Source organism: Canis aureus, chromosome 20 (genome assembly GCF_053574225.1).
Source record: "Canis aureus isolate CA01 chromosome 20, VMU_Caureus_v.1.0, whole genome shotgun sequence".
Taxonomy (NCBI): domain Eukaryota; kingdom Metazoa; phylum Chordata; class Mammalia; order Carnivora; family Canidae; genus Canis; species Canis aureus.
In genome coordinates, this window is record NC_135630.1 from 9,122,631 (window position 1) to 9,141,214 (window position 18,584).

Below are 18,584 nucleotides of genomic sequence, written 5' to 3' on the forward strand. Positions count from 1 at the left end.
AAGGTTAAGAGCATAATCAATGAAAGAGAAAAAAGAAAAACTGAGGAAATCACTGAAACTAAAAGCTAGTTCTTGGAGATCAATGAATTTGATAAGCTCTAGCCAGACAAAGGCATAATCACAAAAGTGCATAGTATAGTGAAGGAAGCTAGAACCCCAGCTTTCTAGCCAGAGGATGAAAAAAGACAACTCAGGGAAACAAAGTATCAAGAATATCACAGAGAAAGAGAAACTGGAGAAGGCAACCCCATAAAGTTATTTATGAACTCCATGTTTCACCTCTAAACTGTGCATGCATAGATCTGATCCTATTGATGACACCAAAGACTGAGAACTGAACTAACAGATACACTGTCCAGGACTCAGACTAGGTACTATGTGACACATCAGCACGATTTTAAAACTGACTACAAAGATTTTAAAAACTGTACTGCCATTAGAACCACAGCCAAAGAGTTGAGATTTGCAGTTTGAATCTAACCAGATTTGCTAAAACAAAACTAACATTCTCCATAGGCTCTCAACAAGACCCAGAGTCTGGTAAGCTAATATTCAAATTGTCCAAGATAAAATCCAAAATTATATGGCATGTGAAGAGACAGGAAAAATCTCAACTTGCAAGAAAAAGACAATTTACAGATACCAATGTGGAGATAAGAGAGATTTATTTAAAAATAACAGAGGAAGCAATTACTGAACACTTTGCAACACTTTTTTTTTTTAGGAGGATAAAAAAACTCATCATATGAGCTTAATACCAGAATGAAGACAACAGGAAAGAACCAATGTACTGCTAGATCAATAAGTAAAATTTATCCAATATGAAGAACAGAGAGAGAAGAGATTTTTTAATAACGAACACAGCCTTGGGCACCTGTGGCAGAGAAATCCCAGAAGGGGATCCTTTTGATGGCCCAGCATAGGTCATCAGCACCATGCTGAGGCACCATGGTACTATGAGATCGCAGCAGATTAAACTGATATTAAGAAACAGAACTTTTGGGATCCCTGGGTGGCGCAGCGGTTTAGCGCCTGCCTTTGGCCCAGGGCGCGATCCTGGAGACCCGGGATCGAATCCCACATCGGGCTCCCGGTGCATGGAGCCTGCTTCTCCCTCTGCCTGTGTCTCTGCCTCTCTCTCTCTCTCTCTCTCTCTCTCTCTCTCTCTGTGACTATCATAAATAAATAAATAATTAAAAAAAAAAAACAGAACTTTTGTCATAATACTGAAAATTGTTCCACTGTTCTTCCTAGAAAAATGATTTCTAATTTGACTAATAAGATTACGAAGGAGGTTGGGCGCCTGGGTGACTCAGTTGGTTAAGTGTCTGACTCTATTTCCGCTGGGTTATGATCGCAGGGCTGTGGGATCCGAACCCTCCAGTGGGCTCCACGCTGGAGGCAGAACCTGCCTGGGACTTGGTCTTTCCCTCTGCATCCTCCCACTTGCATGCTCTCTCAAGCACACACAGATAAATAAACATATGCACACAAATATATACACAAAATAAAATAAAATGAATGTGAAAACAGTTAAGGAATCTCCAAAATAGGTGGCTGTTTGTATAAATAGAATAGCTGGGGGCACCTGGGTGGCCCAGGCAGTTGGGCAACTGACTCTTGGTTTTGGATTGGGTCATGGTCTCACGGGGCATGGGATCGAGCCCCCACATGGGGCTCCGTGCTCAGTGAGGAGCTGGCCTGAAGACTCTCCCTCTGTCCCTCCCTCCGTTTGTCCACTCGCATAAGTGCTCTCTGAAATAAATCTTTAAAAGGTAAACAAAAATAAATACATAGAATAGAATAGCTGGACAAGCTCTGAAAAGCCCAGAAAAACTACACAAGTTTATCTACTGCAGAAAGAAACTTCATCATCCTTTTCCAAATCCTTGTTACAGGGAAAAAAGTTCCCCAGAAGTGGGAACTATCACAGGACAAATACAGAAACTAGGCAAAAACTGTACATAAAATTTAGATTTGGCATTAAGATTGCTTGATTTTCTGTAGTATTATATCTATCTTTCCATTGCTTTCCTTCAACTAATGCAAAAACATTTAATTCTTTGAAACTGATTAAAAGGAACACAGCTTCAAACCAACCTAAATGATAAAAGCCAAATTTGGCTTTAAAAGTCAATCATGTTGAAATGATGCTCGGTATTTCTTCAAAATAATCCAGGCGGGAGAGGTCACAGATGAAAAAGAATGAACCAGGGACCCCTGAGTGGCTCAGTGGTTGAGCGCCTGCCTTCAGCCCAGGTCGTGATCCTGAAGTCCAGGGATCGAGTCCCACATTGGGCTCCCTGCATGGAGCCTGCTTCTCTCTCTGCCTGTCTCTGCCTCTCTCTCTCTGTGTCTCTCATGAATAAATAAAATCTTTTAAAAAAGAAAAAGAATGAACCAAAAGTTGGTAGCTGTCGAAATTAGGAGATAGGTTCATTATTTTATTTCCATTTGTTTGAAATTTTTCACAATTAAAAAGTTAAAAAGAAAACGAGTCTTGGGTATGCCAAAAGCAAAACAAGGAGCATTTCTTCACTCTCCATCCAGGAGCTTGACTGGCACTTAGTGCCAGTGTACTGGAGCTACTTTAGTGGTTCTACTACTGTAGAGCAGAAAGGTATGGAGAGGACACAAAAAGCCTTAGGAGTCAGAGGTTAGAGCTGTAGCCATTTAACATTTCAGTTCATCAATATTAAATAAAAGTTAAAACTCTTCAGGAGCACCTGGATGGCTCAGTCAGTTATGCATTTCAGCTCAGGTCATGATATCAGGGTTCTAAGATCGAGCCCCAAGTTGGGCTCACGCTAAACGTACAGCCTGCTTAAAATTCCCTCTCTCTTCCTCTCCCTTTGCCCCTCCCCGCTCTCTCTTCTAGAAAAAAAAAATTAAAATTCATTAAAGCTCCTCAGTCACACTACCCATTACCTCAGGTGTTGAACAGCCACATGTGAACAGTGGCTAATGTCCTAGAAACTCAGATATAGAATGCTTCCATCATTACAAAAAATTCTATTGGACAACAATGGTCTGGAGTTCAAATCTTAGCAACCACTTAATAAACAGCTTTGTATCAATGGCCTAACAGCAGCCTCAACTGTATCAACAAACGTGCAGGGTTGTGAGAAGTGAATGCAAACATATATAAAGAACATGAATAAGCACTCAATAAAAATGTTTAAATAGGGGCACCTAGGTGGCTCAATCAGTGGAGCACGTGACTCTTGAGCTGGGGGTTGTGAGTTCAAGCCCCACGACGAGGGTATAGTTTACTTACAAAAAAAAAATTCTTAAGTTTTAATAAAGCACTATGATATCAGTTACAGCTTACAATATTTAGATTTGACCCAGCCTAACCAAATGCAGGAAATATGAAATCAGAAACTAAATTAAACTATACAATTAAGGGGAACAAAGGGTCTGAGATGATGGAAATGTTCTACATCTTGAATGGGGTATATGCAATTCTTTTTTTTTTTTTTTTAATATTTTATTTATTTATTCATGAGACACCCAGGGAGAGGCAGAGACACAGGCAGAGGGAGAAGCAGGCTACCCCCATGGAGCCCGATGCGGGACTTGATCCCGGATCCTGGTATCACAACAGGGGCCAAAAGCAGACACCCAACCTCTGAGCCACCCAGGCATCCTGGGGTATATGCAATTCTCAAAATGAATAGAACACTACCTTCAAGACAACTAATAAAACAGTCTACTCAACACCTGTGCATTTAACTGTAAGTTATACTTTAATTTTTGAGAATTTTTTTTTTTTTTTAAAGAAAACACAGAGGGGTGCCTGTGTGGCACAGTTAAGCATCTAACTCTTGGTTTTGGCTCAGGTCATGATCTTAGAATCAGGAGATCAAGTCCCAAGTTGGGCTCCGTGCTCAGTAGTCTCCTCTCCCTCTGTGCTTTCCTGTTGCACTCTCTCTAAAATAAATCTCTAGGGCACCTGGGTGGCTCAGTTGTTGAGCATCTGCCTTTGGCTTAGGTTGTGATTCCAGGGTCCTGGGATCGAGTCCCACATCGGGCTCCTGTGGGGAGCCTGCTTCTCCCTCTACCTGTGTCTCTGCCTCTCTCTGTGGGTCTCGTGAATAAATAAAATCTTTAAAAATAAATAAATAAATATTTAAAAAACAAAAGATCCTCCCTTTCTTAATATTACTGTAGTTGGAACTCCCACTTGCAGACATTATGTTGTCCTTTTCATATCAGATAATTTCTGACAAACTACAACCGTGAAAACAAATCCCATGGATGACTTTTCTCCTCCTAGTTTTACGCTATTTTTTACAACGTTTCTCTTCTACAATAAAAAAGCGAAACGAAGATCCACTGAGATAAGACGGAAGACTAACCAAGTCAAGGCTACTTTATAGTTTCCAGTTGGAGGAGACCTTCAATGTCGCAAAAGAGGTCACAGAGCTCCTGTCTGCTGCCAGCTCACTCTTTATTAAATCATTTTCATATATACTGAGCCAAAGTTTATCTCACTCTAACTTCTGCTTACTGATTTTAGCTTGGTAAGAGTTCAGTTTTCTCTTTCAAGCTTACCATCTTTGTTCTTTAACTGTTCCTCATATGAAAGTTTTAAGTCCTTCAACAATCTGGGCTTCTCTCTGAGGCTGATACAGTATTGTTTCCATACTTGTACATTTTTTCAAAACTAGTAAAATCTCCACACACACACACAAAGAGGATAATTTAAGTGAGGTTGCTAAATTTTGTTTTTTCTACATATTTTTTTTTAAAAAATCTGTCATTAATATTTGACAAAATCAAAGGCATGTCAGTCCTTTAAAAGGAACAAACAGGGGCACTTGGGTGGCTCAGCGGTTGAGCCTGCTTCTTTTCCTCTGCCTCTCTGTCTCTCATGAATAAATAAAATCTTAAAAAAAAAATAAAATAAAAACAAACAAAAGGAACAAATACACAATCTCAGAATAAAAGAAAGATCTGTGGGAATTTTACACCAATATTCTTGTAGCATATCAGCCTGAGGGAGTCCTTGGTCTACAACTAAATTTTGGACCCAAAAGTTAAAATTAGATATGGTCTTACTAGCAGCAGAATTCAATCACCATCTGCTTTCTGGATACTACGCCACTGTTAATGCACTGTAAAATGTGTTTTATCTTACTTTTTTTCAGCATTAAGCTATGTCACCTGAGAAAGAAGTTAAAGATTTCAATAGAATCCTGCTAAAGAAATGCTATAAGCTATGAAATCTAATGCTAGGAATAGGACACAATTCAGTAAAAATCAAAGTATCTATAGAAGTTTGATAGTTAAAAAAAAAAACAAACTTGTTCCAGTTATATATATATAATCCGAACAGTAATTTAAAAAACCACCATTACTGTCAAGCATAGCACCTAAAACTAAAAATAAATTCTTTATAGGATAATGACTGCCCCCTAACTTCTAAACACTCCACAACTCCTCATCAAAATCATACAGACCAAGAAAGAAAGCAAACAAAATCACACAAAACCAGCATTATTAAGAAGATGTGACAGCTAGGGAAGCCTGGGTGGCTCAGTGGTTGAGAGTCTGTCTTTGGATCAGGTCAGGTCCCGGGATCGAGTCCCGCGTCGGGCTCCCTGCAGAGAGCCTGCTTCTCCCTCTGCCTTTGTCTCTGCCTCTCTCTCTCTCTCTCTCATGAATAGTCTTTAAAAAAAAAAAAAAGACAGCTAAAAATTCCAGCTTATATGTATGTGCATAAATAACCAAGATCAGACACCTCAATGGGAACTGTCCAAAAGAGCAATACAACAGGGTTGAAGTGGTGACTGAATACATGTAATATTAATATTAATATTAACTAGGATTCACCCTCATCCTGAAAGGCCCCATCCTGAAAGGAAGACCTCCTGAGAGACATGATGGATGAGCAATGGCCACTAGAGTCACGAAGAGGAGGCTTAAAAAGTCTGTGAAGACCATCTCTTCAACAAATGGTGTTGGGAAAACTGGATAGTAAAATGCACAGGAATGAAACTGGACCACTTTCTTACATCATACACAAAAACTCAAAACAGATGAAAGACCTAAATGTGAGACATGAAACCATAAAACAAACAAACAAACAAAAAAAACGAGAAGAGAACACAGGCAGTAATTTCTCTGACATCAGCAGTAGCAACTTCTAAATATGTCTTCTGAGGCAAGGGAAACCAAAGCAGAAACAAACTATTTGGACTACAATCAAAATAAAAAGCTTCTGCACATTGATAGAATCAATCAATCAAAACAGCAAGGCAATCTACTGAACGAGAAGATATTTACAAATGACATACCAAAAAAGGGTTAGTATCCAAAAGATATGAAGAACTTACAAAACCCAACACCCAAAACACAAATAATCCAATTAAGAAATAGGCAGAAAACATGAAAAGACACTTTTCCAAAGAAGACAGGGATCCCTGGGTGGCGCAGTGGTTTGGCGCCTGCCTTTGGCCCAGGGCGCGATCCTGGAGACCCGGGATCGAATCCATATCAGGCTCCCGGTGCATGGAGCCTGCTTCTCCCTCTGCCTGTGTCTCTGCCTCTCTCTCTCTCTCTGTGACTATCATAAGTAAATAAATAAAAAAAAAAAAATTAAAAAAAAAAAAAAAGAGGACAAACAGATGGCCAACAGACACAAAAGATGCTGGACATCACTTACCATCAGAAAAGTGCAAATCAAAACTACAAGGAGATATTGTCACCTTACACAGGTCCAAATGGCTAAAATCAACAACGTAAGAAACAACAGGTATTGGCAAGGATGTGGACAAAAGGGCAACCCTTTTGCACCTAGGGTGGGAACGCACAGTGGTATAGCCACTATAGGAAATAATATGGAGCGTCCTTGAAAAGTTAAAAAAAATAAAGGTGCCTGACTGGCTCAGTTGGTAGAGTGTGCAACTCTTGATCTCAAGGTTGTGGATTCAAGCCCCAAGTTGGAATTGCTTAAAAAAGAGATTACTTAAAACTAGAATCTTTAAAAAACAAACAAAAAAAAGTTAAAAATAGAACTACCCCACAATCCAGCAATCACACTACTAGGCATTTACCCAAAGAATACAAAAACACTATTTCAAAGGGACACATACACCCCAATGTTTATAGCAGCATTATCAACAATAGCTAAATAATGGAAAGAAGCCAAATGTCCACTGACTGATTAATGAATAGAGATGTGGTATATATATACAATAGGATATTACTTAGCCATAAAAAAGAATGAAATCTTGCACGTGCAACAACATGGATGGAACTAGTATGTAAGTGAATAAGTGAAATAAGTCAGAGAAAGACAAATATCACGTGATTTCACTCATGTGGAATTTAAGAAACAAATAAGTAAAGGGGAAAAGAGACACAAACCAAGAATCAGACTCTTTAACTACAAAAAACAAACTGATGGGGACGCCTGGGTGGCTTAGCAGTTGGGCGGCTGCCTTCAGCCCAGGTCGTGATCCCGGGATCCAAGATCGAGTCCCACATCGGGCTCCCTGCGAGGAGCCTGCTTCTCCCTCTGCCTGCATCTCGGCCTGCGTTTATGTCTCTGCCACTCTCAGTCAGTGTCTCTCATGAATAAATAAATGTCTTAAAAAAAAAAAACCTGATGGTCACCACAGAGGAGGTGGGCAGGGGGATGAGAGAAATAGGTGATAGAGATTAAGGAGTGTACTTGTAATGAGCACCAAGCTCATGTATGTATGGAAGTGTGGAATCACTATATTGCACACCTGAAACTAATATTACACAGTACGTTAACTAACTGGAATTTAAACAAAAACTGGGGGAAAAAATCAAAGGTAGTGGTTTTACAAAGCATAGCCTTCAAGGAGAAGGAGCACCTTCACACTTGAAGGCCTCACAGAGAAGTCACTGAAGATGAAGACTACTAAAATGATGACAGAACAATTGGAAAGAGGTGGAAGAGACACATTTATTTAAAAAATGATTCACTGTAGCAAAAGAGGGTGCTCTCTTGAACTAAGAAGTCGAGGACACCACACAAACCCCAACCTAAAGATAAAACGGTCTATACTGTTGATCTAGTAAAATCCATCATAACCTGAACAAAAAAAAGAACCTAGCATCTATACCAAGTTACTTATATGGAAAAAGTAAAAAAACCTTGTGGCAGATTAAAACACACCCGAAAAAGCCTAGCGATAAAAAAAGGGGAAACATGTAATACAACTCCATCACAAATTAATTAATGCTGTATGGCTTACAGTGAGGTATGTCAGTTACTCCTTAATAACTGGAAAAAATAATTATATACCAAATAAACACATAAAAGAAGACTTCAAATCAGATGTTCAAAATTTTAAATGGACAAACAATAATAAAATATAAAACAAGTACTGAACTAAAGAAACAAAGGACAACTCCATCTCAGAAACGAAAACAAAACTTCGAGATCTATGATCCTAAGAGATAGAAAATAGGAATGCTTCTCAAATAAATGAAAAAAAGATGAAAATTAACAAAGGAAAAGGAAACGACAGAGATAGGAAAAGGAGATCCAACGGGCAAAGATCATTGAATAAAATAGAACTGATAAGCGATAATTCTTTTTTTTTTTTTTTAAAGATTTTATTTATTTATGAGAGACAGAGAGAGAGACAGAGACAGAGACACAGGCAGAGGGAGAAGCAGGCTCCATGCAGGGAGCCCGACATGGGACTCCATCCCGGGTCTCCAGGATCACACCCTGGGCTGAAGGCGGCGCTAAACCGCTGGGCCACCCGGGCTGCCCATAAGCGATAATTCTTGAATTTAAAACAAACTTCACTCTACCACCTGAAACCACGTGATGTAGCAGGGAAAATTTATCCAGAACAGTCGACACAGAGACATAATCCTGGTAAAATGATTCAATTCTACAGATAAAGGAAAACCCCTCAGATCTCCAAAAAGAAAGACCAAATCATTCACAGAGAAAACCACAGTGGCATCAGCAACAAACAAGCAAGACAATAGGATAAACAGCAAGACATTTTCAAAAAAATTAAGATATGCAACAAATATTTTACATTCAGCCAAACTGTCCTTCAAATATCAAAGCTACAGAAAAAGTCTAACCACGTAAGATTTTCACAAGCATGGCTGAGGAATCTCTAGTACACAATGAGGTTCATCCAACCAACAGATGATTGGGGAAACTTCAGCTAAGGCACCTAAGTGGCTCAGTTAAGGGTCTACCTTGGGTCCATGGGCTCCCTGCTCAGCAGGGAGTTTGCTTCTCCCTCTGCTTCTTCCCCTGCTCATGCTCTCTCACTATCTCTCTCTCTCTCAAATAAATAAATAAAATCTTAAAAAAAAAAGGGGGGGGGGGATCCCTGGGTGGCTCAGTGGTTTAGTGCCTGCCTTCAGCCCAGGGCATGATCCTGGAGTCCTGGGATAGGGTCCTGCATCAGGCTCCCTGCAGGGAGCCTGCTTCTCCCTCAGCCAAGTGTCTCTGCCTCTCTCTGGGTCTCTCATGAATAAGTAAAATCTTAAAAAAAAAAAAAAAAAAAAACTTCAGGTAAAGGTCTGCTTGTGAATATAAACTAAATTTCGTTATAGAACTAAATCTAAAACAAAGATATTGATGAGGGTGAAAGAAGAGTATATAAAATGACATACTCTCACCAGTAAAATAACTTAATTTTTTAATTACTTAAAGATTTTTATTTATTCATGAGAGACTTGAGCGGGGGGGAGGGGGCAGCAGAGGCAGAGAAAGACAGGCAGGCTCCCTGTGGAGCAGGGTGGCCGACGGGAGGACTTGATCCCAGGACCCTGGGATCATGACCTGAGCCGAAGGTAGACACTTAACTGAGCCACTCAGGCACCCTAAAAATAACTCTAAAATGTCAAAGAAAAAGAGACATGGAAAAAGAAGTAAAGCAGAAGAAGCTCATCCATTGCCTCACACATAAGAAAATGAGACTGAATGGATTTAATTTACAGCTAACAAATCAAATAGCAAAAGCCTAAATAAGAAAAAAAAAAAAAAAAAGATGACTAAGGGAACTTTTCAAAGGTAAAAATACAAAGATAACTGACTAGAACAAAAATATAAACCTTCCTAAATACAGAAAAATACACAAAACAAAAAAATCAAATGGAATATAAGACACATAACATAAAACAAAATGAGATCAATGAAAAAACTGAAGTTCTTAATAGACTACACCTACAACAAAACAAGTACTAATTCACATGCTTTATCATTTGCCAGGCACTTTTATACATAGCTCACTACCTGACCAGTAAAGTGTGTCAGAAAAATACTGTTTTATCTCTGTTTTTACTCAGATTTGCAAACTGAGTCTTTTTTTTTTTTAAGATTTTATTTATTTATTCATGATAGAGAGAGGCAGAGACACAGGCAGAGAGAGAAGCAGGCTCCATGCCAGGAGCCCGACGCGGGACTCAATCCCAGAACTCCAGGATTGCACCCTGGGCCAAAGGCAGATGCTCAACCACTGAGCCACCCAGGTATCCCCCAAACTGAGTCTTAAAGAGAGTAAGGGATAAAAAACAAAGCAGAACCAGGATTCAAACCCACCATCTTTCTATTGTTCTTTCCACACCAGGCTCACTCCACTGAACATCAAAATTGTTTCAAAACACCACCTGAAGAAATGTGTAATATTTTGTTTTTAAAATACTGTCTTCCCACACACAAAAAAAATCTTTAGGATGAATTGGCCAGTAACTTTTGATAGTCTGGAACAAAGCTTCTCTTTAAGAAGGAAAACACTAAAATAAATGAATGAATGAATGAATGAATGAATGAATGAATGAATGAATAAATAAATAAATAAATAAAAGGAAGGAAAACACTGAAATAAGTTTAAGTCTTCTTAGTGGCTGTGGCAACTAAGATGGCAAAGAATGTGATACTATCGCGGGTTCTAAACCCAAGAAGTTCAAGCTTAGGAAATAATCACATGCCAGAATGAAGGAAGAGTTACCCAGACCACTCCATCACTAAGTAAGATAATGTACAGTCAGTTCTGCTATAATGCTTGCTTGGAAAACACATTTGTTCCAACATGACTGACATATTAAGAAATATTCTGAACACACTAATTTTCAAATTTCATAATTGTGGAATTTTGTCCACGTAAGTACTAGGTTTGAATAAATAAATTGAATAAATAAATTGAAAAAGTAAAGAAAACTGCATTCAGCTGCAACAAGCCACATAGGCATGTAAAGAACAGACATACGTCTAGCAGCTACATCACATCAGTTCTGGCTGTGTTATGAGCCACACCCATCCGTATCTGGTGTTACAACTTTCCCTCAGATTTTAGATAACTTTCCATCCATTACTTCAAAATAATTCACAAACTGCAACCCTTCTGACACTCACTTCCACAAACAAACTTCTGGTCTTTTCCAAAGTAAAGTGCAGTATTTATTCTATAGTATTTATTTATTTGTTAACCATTTAACATATGTAAAAATAGTGCTATCACTTTAATTCGGTTCTTACCTTTGCTTTTTTTCACTAGTGAAATTTCTGAGTGTTGTGCCTACCCCCATTTTTCCCATAAGCCCTGTGGTTTTAACTGCATAATTTTGCATAGTATAGTGACTTTTAGGAACTCATTTGTCCCGATACAGCACAAGTGACTGTATATAAAGCAATCAGAAATCTACTCTTAACAATAATGTAAGTACTGGCTATACTTATTACACTTTCCTTAAAGGAAAGATGGAAGATTTACATCAGCTAATGTGTAAGAAGAGCTTAGCATAAAATCTGGCTCAAAATAGATATTCAATAAATGCCAGTTGACTTCATTTTCCTTCTTCTTAAAGATTCTGACTCAATTCCAAAGCAATGAGAATCAAGGATGATCCTGTAATCTCCAATGAGATCTCTCTGAAAAATAAAAAGAGTACCAGACTAAGTAGAAGCCATTATTAAAAGAAGAAAAAAAATTTTTTTTAACTGGAACAACCATGTGTGGAAGTAAACAACCAACCTTAAGGGTTTTTTCCCCTAGGTCTATACTTTTAAAAGCAAACTTTCATTTCTCCTTTTATATACAAGATATAGACAGAACAACTCTTACAGGTAACACACAGGATTATTTAAATAATCTCCTACATAATGAAATGAAATGGAATCTTTAAGATTAAAAATATCACTGGGTAGAGGGACCTGGCTGACTCAGTGGGTAGAGCATACAACCCTTGATCTTGGGGTCATGGGTTCAAGCCCCATGTTGGGCGAAGGGCTTAGTTAAAAAAGAAAAAGGAAAAAAATAATTGGCTTAGAATAAGATTATAATTTGCCCAGTAGGCTATGACAGAAATTTCAAATTATCTCAACTGAAAATGTATCCTGTTATACTAACCAAAGAAAATTTCAGTGGAATAGAGCATATCAGGCAACAAAAATACTAACCACTCCATCATTTATTTCTATACTACAATTTTATTTTACTTTTAAATAGCCAAAAAGATTGCTTTTATTAAATTAAAATTTTGATGAATTATTTTAATTCCAAATTATGTAGTCAACAACAGAATTCCTATCTTACTTAAGGGGGAAAAGCCATATGCAACAAGTTAAACTAGTTTTTGAAAAGTTATAACTTCAACACAAGTTTGTACAGCATGCATTATAAAACAGCTTACGTATTAGGTATACAGCTGATATTCCAGGGAAATTCTCAAAAGTCAAGAATACAATCAAAGCATAAAATTCCCTCCTTTCCAAACCCTAATACTTCTATTAGGAACCATCACTCTTTTTAAACCTCTTCACTTGCTCTTCTTACCATCAACATTGGCAACTGACATGCTCTTCAAAACTACTTTTCAATAAGAATCTTAAGTTTTTCTCTCTTCAACAGGACTACAACCTATAAATAGCAAAGTTGTATTTAGATGTGGAAACTGATGGCTGGCCAGGCTCACTGATTAATTATGCGGCTTGCTCTGCACACCAGCTTCCCAGCATACCTTTCCAAATCCAAAAATTCACATTGAGCTTTACATTTTCTGTAAAACACTCACAAAGCAACTCTAATCTACAAAATTTTCCCTTCCCCTTTTATAATAGCATATGCACTGGTCCTCACCCCCAAACTTGTGTTAGAATCAGTTGCAGAGCTTTATGAAACTATAAATGACTGAGCCTTACTATCTGATTCAGCAGGCTCCTAACAACAAACATCCTCATTTAATTCAGATGCCATTTTTTTCCTCCAGTACTAAAACAACCAAAACAGAAACAATAAAATTTCCTCTTATTATGCTTCTGCGACTGGAGAAAGGCCATGTAAACAAGCTAATACTATGATTCATCTGTAAATGAAACTTCTAAGGTCTTACCGGGTAATACAGGTTCTGCCTGCCATCCTACCATTACCTCATGTAACAATGTACTCCATCTCCAATGCCAAGGCCCAGTAACTCCCTTTTTCAAAAACCTTTATGTAAGAACGTAATCCAAAAGAGCTTTCTCTCTCGTCACTGTTTTAACACTCATTCTATGCAACCAGTACTTATTCAGTGTCTGTTACGGTACACGATTTCAACCAATGGGGGTACAGTAACAGAAAGAAGGCCTTATCATCATAAAACCTACATTTTAGTTATAGAAGACAAGTGATAAGTTACTTGCTCATATAAGTCATATGGCAATACAGTGTTATAGAGAAAAAAAAAAGTAAAGAAAATAAGATTGAGCTGAGGAGGGCTTCTGGTTGAGGCAGGCCTCTATAAAACATTCAGAGAACATCTGAACAGAATTCTAAGAGAAGAAATGTGCCATGCAGGTATGTGGGGGAGAAAATTCTGAACAGTTCTTTGCATATGATCCCTTATATAACCCAGCTTTTTATGTCCAAAAACACTTTTATGAACAAGAAGATATATTTGAATCAATGCTCTGTGTGAACTGCATTGTCAAAAGCACAAATATTAAAGGAAATAATGCATGCTAAACAAAGAGTCCTTCAGCTAAAGCAGGTTGGCCAGTAGTTCTCCAATCCTCCAGCCATATAGGGCACCATGCCTGCCTCTGTGGAAACTCTTTTAACCAGTGCTTCAAAGTAATACTTGGGATAGCAATTCTATTATCATCAGAAAACTTAGTCTGTGTAATCCCCAATAATGACCCAAGACTGCACACCTTTAAAACGCCCACAGTACTGAACATTAAATTCAATTCCCTATTAAACTTTTTGCATGCTTTTCTGAACATACAGTGTTGCCTACAACTATTAAAAACTAAACTGTGGTCAATCTTTTTTTTAAAACCAGAGTACTCTATTCTCCAAATAATCTGTACAAAGAAGTACTTTAACCTGCTCTCAACCCAAAAGAATCACTTTTGAAACATTTCAGGTTTCTAACACAATAAACCACTTAAATATACGCTTTGGGGGTGCCTGGGTGCCACAGTCAGTTAAGCCACTGACTCCTGATTTCAGCTCAGGTCATGATCTCAGAATGAGATTGAGTCCCACATCTGGCTCTATGAGGGCATGGAGTCTGCTTCTCCCTCTGCCTGTGTCTCTGACTCTGTGTGTGTGTGTGTGTGTGTCTCATTAATAAATAAATAAAATCTTTAAAAATAATAATAAATAAATATCAAAATTACACACTTTGCCAATTTAAATAAAAATATGTCTTTGTTCATTCATACTACATCCCATTCCAGAAAGGATTTAGGGCAGAAATAAAAAGGAAAACAAAACTGTGAATTCACCACATTATCAAACAGTTTTTTTCTCCTAAAATTTTTACAGACTTAAAAAAAAAAAGTATTTGGTGTATTTTACAATATAGTATATTTACATTAGAGCAAAATTTCTAGGACTAGCAAAATTCTAGCAAATTCCAAAGGACGCTTTCAGGGAAAAAATGTAGTCTAGCTTAAACATTTGATTGCCTACAGTGTGCAAAATAAAAGGACTTCATAGCAGGTAAAACTTTGTTTCCATTTCTTTGTTACATTCTGAACACATGCAGGGCAGCCAAAAGCATATTAAAACCAGTTTCAAGGTTACTGTCCACATTCAGTTGCAAAACTAGAATTGTCACATAGAAATTTAAGTCAAGGGCACTTCCACATGCATACGGAAAATTTACTTGACAATCAATTCCTAATCTTAATTTCACCTGCAACTAAATCCAACCTAAGTATCATCCAACTGTAGAAAGAGCACTTTTTTCCAAACGCAATACACTGCATGAAATAATTTGCCTATGGGATGCCTGGGTGGCTCAGTGGTTGAGCATCTCCCTTTGGCTCAGGGCATGATCCTAGGGTCTGGGATCCAGTACTGCATCAGGGTCCTTGTGGGGGAGTATGCTTCTCCCTCTGCCTATGTCTCTGCCTCTCTGTGTCTTTCATGAATAAATAAAATATTGAAAGAAAGAAAAGGAGAGAAAAAAAGAAAAGAAAGACACGAAGAATGAATCTGCCTACAATGTGCAGGTACCTACGATACATCTAGCCACCTACAAACCTACAATTATCACAATACTTTTACCTAACTCCCTCTCCATAGGACACCTCCCCACCCCCGCCCCCACGAAATAGACAAACACTAGGCAGGTATGATACAAATGCCCTGAGCTAACAAACAAATTGATTCTTGAATCTAAACACTAAGCTTTTAAGCTTAATCTCAGTCTGTTTCCTTAATAAAAATGTCCCTACCTTGAGAAGGCTTTTTTTTTTTTTGAGAAGTTTTAAGAATAAAGAAGGATCCACAAAGTGCACTGTCCAAAAAGGTAACCATATACCACATGTGGCTATTTGAATTTAAACTTAATTTAAAAATTTAATTCCTCAATTGCACTAGCCATATTTCAGGTGTACAACAGCCACATGTGACTAATAGCTATCATATTGGACAGAGCAGATACAGGACATTTCCATCACTACAGAAAGATCTATTGTGCGTGCGGTACAAATGCTAAGTTTTCAGCAAATCACAAAAATTATCACCTTGCCATACTAACTTCTCTTACCACTTTTCTAGAAAAGATAATTTCTGTCCTCTAGATTTTTAACTAACAACATAAATCATTCAGGCAAAAGTCCAAAAATAGACTAATATTTTAAATACTCCCAACTTAGGCTTTTAGCCCTCACATTAATACCTTAGGAAAAGAAGAGCAGTGGCAGCAATAGTCATCAAGCCGGTAACACTGGAGTGTAAAGCATTAGGGTATATCCAACTTGTCCAAGTGGGCTAACATCTAAAAAGGTGTGAATCTCATTCCACCTCAGCAACTCATTCTCCTCACCCTTAACCTAGATCCCAAAAAAGTCGTGTAAAAATCTGTTTATTCTCTCAAACTATTTAAGTAAACAAACCATCAAGAGTAGGCAAAGTCACCATTTTCTAATGAGTTCGTTTTCCAAACTGTTGAAATAGTGTATAATTACAACAAAAAGCCCACAAAAACACCACTTCTGGTAAACACACATAACTGTTCTTTAAACTAAAACCCATACAGAATAGATATACCATATTAAATTCATCCCCTGCCCTTTCTCTAGACAAATTATAGACAAGACACATTTTGTAGGCATTTTGACCAATTTACAATTCTTTAGTCAGAAAACAGGTAATACATGAAAAAAAGGGCCCAATTTGCAACAAACTGAGTTTTAGGTATCACCTAAACTAAAACAAGCCAAGTGAATCCACTACACAAACTTTTTGAGTTTCCTTTGAAAAATTAAGGCAAACACATAAAATTACTTTGTAATTGGGATCCCTGGGTGGCGCAGCGGTTTGGCGCCTGCCTTTGGCCCAGGGCGCGATCCTGGAGACCCGGGATTGAATCCCACGTCGGGTTCCCGGTGCATGGAGCCTGCTACTCCCTCTGCCTGTGTCTCTGCCTCTCTCTCTCTCTCTGTATGACTATCATAAATAAATTTTAAAAAAATTAAAAAAAAATTACTTTGTAATTGAGGTTTTAAATATTTAAAATACAAACTACATTTCCTAAAGGAACCTACTACAAACAAGTATGGTACAACTAACAAAGTAGTAGCCAAAAGATGAATACTAGTGGAATGATTTAACAGTTACCAACCTAACACCTGGTTACAGGCATTAAGATATGCCCAGCTTTTCAGAGGGGATGGGGCTTAAATCGAAAGAGCTAACCTACCATAAAAACTGAGATAGCAGAAGCAACTGTGAAAAAGCAAATACTAAGTATGCTTTTGGTTAGGAATGCTTTCTTCATTCCTAATATAATAAGAACATTACACCCCCTTTTCTTTAGCAATTTTTGCATTTCTTTTGCATATACCTTATCATAGTAACTCCTTTAGCACTTTGATTCTAGCAATGAACTTAAAAGTTCTGCCGCACTATCACAACCAGAAAAAAAAATAATATGTAAAATGCTTAATCAAAAAATGCTTTCTATGAAGAGCTGAACTGTGGTACATCCATATCACAGTATTCTACTCAACAATAAAAAGGCACAAACTAGTATTGATACAGCCAACAACTCAGATAAATCTCAAAGGAATTATATTGCATTAAAACAAGATCAAAAATTAAAAAAAAAAAAAAAAAAAAAGAAACCAAGGCCAATCCTAAAAGTTATATAGTGTATGATTCTTCTCAGTAAACATTCTTGAAATGACAAGACTATAAAAATACAGAACATAACGGTAGTGGCTGCCATAGTTTGGGGGTAGAGAGGCTAGAAGGGAGGTGGGAGCATGTGGTTCTAAAAGGGCAACAGAAAAATCCTTGTGCTGAAGGAACCATTCTGTATACAGACTGTAGTGGTGGTTATGTAATTACACTTGTGATAACACTGCATGGAACTCTATACACACAAATTAGTACAAGTAAACTGGAGAAATTAAATAAGATTGGTAGAGTATATCAAAATGTTACAATAATGAACTACAGTTTAGCAAGACATTATTAGCACTGGGGAAACTGGGTAAAGGGTACAAGGGATCTCTGTATTATTCTTTAAAACTACATGTAAATCTACAGTTATCTCCAAATAAAAAGTTTGGTTTTTCAAAAACTGCTACTCTAACAATTGGGATAATTTTAATATCAACTGGATACTCCATAGGGAGTAACCATTAACAGTATTATAGCTCTACAGGACAACTTCCTTGTTCTCAGAAAATGCTTGCTGGAGCATTTATGGATGGGATTCTATGTCTGCAAGTTACTCTTATGTGCACGGAAAGGGAGAGAAAGCAAATCTGGCAAAATGTTACATACTAAATTTAGCTGAAGGGTTTGGGAGTGCTCCTTGTACCCTTCTCTCAACTTTTCTGCTTGAATATTTTTTCCACAAAAAAAAAACAAAAACAAAAAAAACTGCTAAGGAGTAAGATTTAAGACAAATTTTCATCCTAAAACTACATTACAGTCAAACTTCCACACCAATCAGCCTTTTAAAACATTTAAAATAAATTGTGTTAAAACTATGTCATAGTCCCATCTACACTCGTTATTCTTAAACCAAAAATAGCTATAAGGATTTTGAGGTAAAAGAGCTATGCGATACTGGATGTGACTTTCTGGTAAATCTTTCAACATAAATGGACTCAATCCGTA

At 37.6% G+C, this 18,584-nt stretch overlaps 1 protein-coding gene across 3 annotated transcripts in view; it reads right to left on the reverse strand.

Moving 5' to 3' along the window:
* Positions 1–18,584, reverse strand: part of NAA15 (N-alpha-acetyltransferase 15, NatA auxiliary subunit) — an 83,928-nt gene that overhangs the window by 63,812 nt on the left and 1,532 nt on the right. The window lies entirely within an intron of this gene.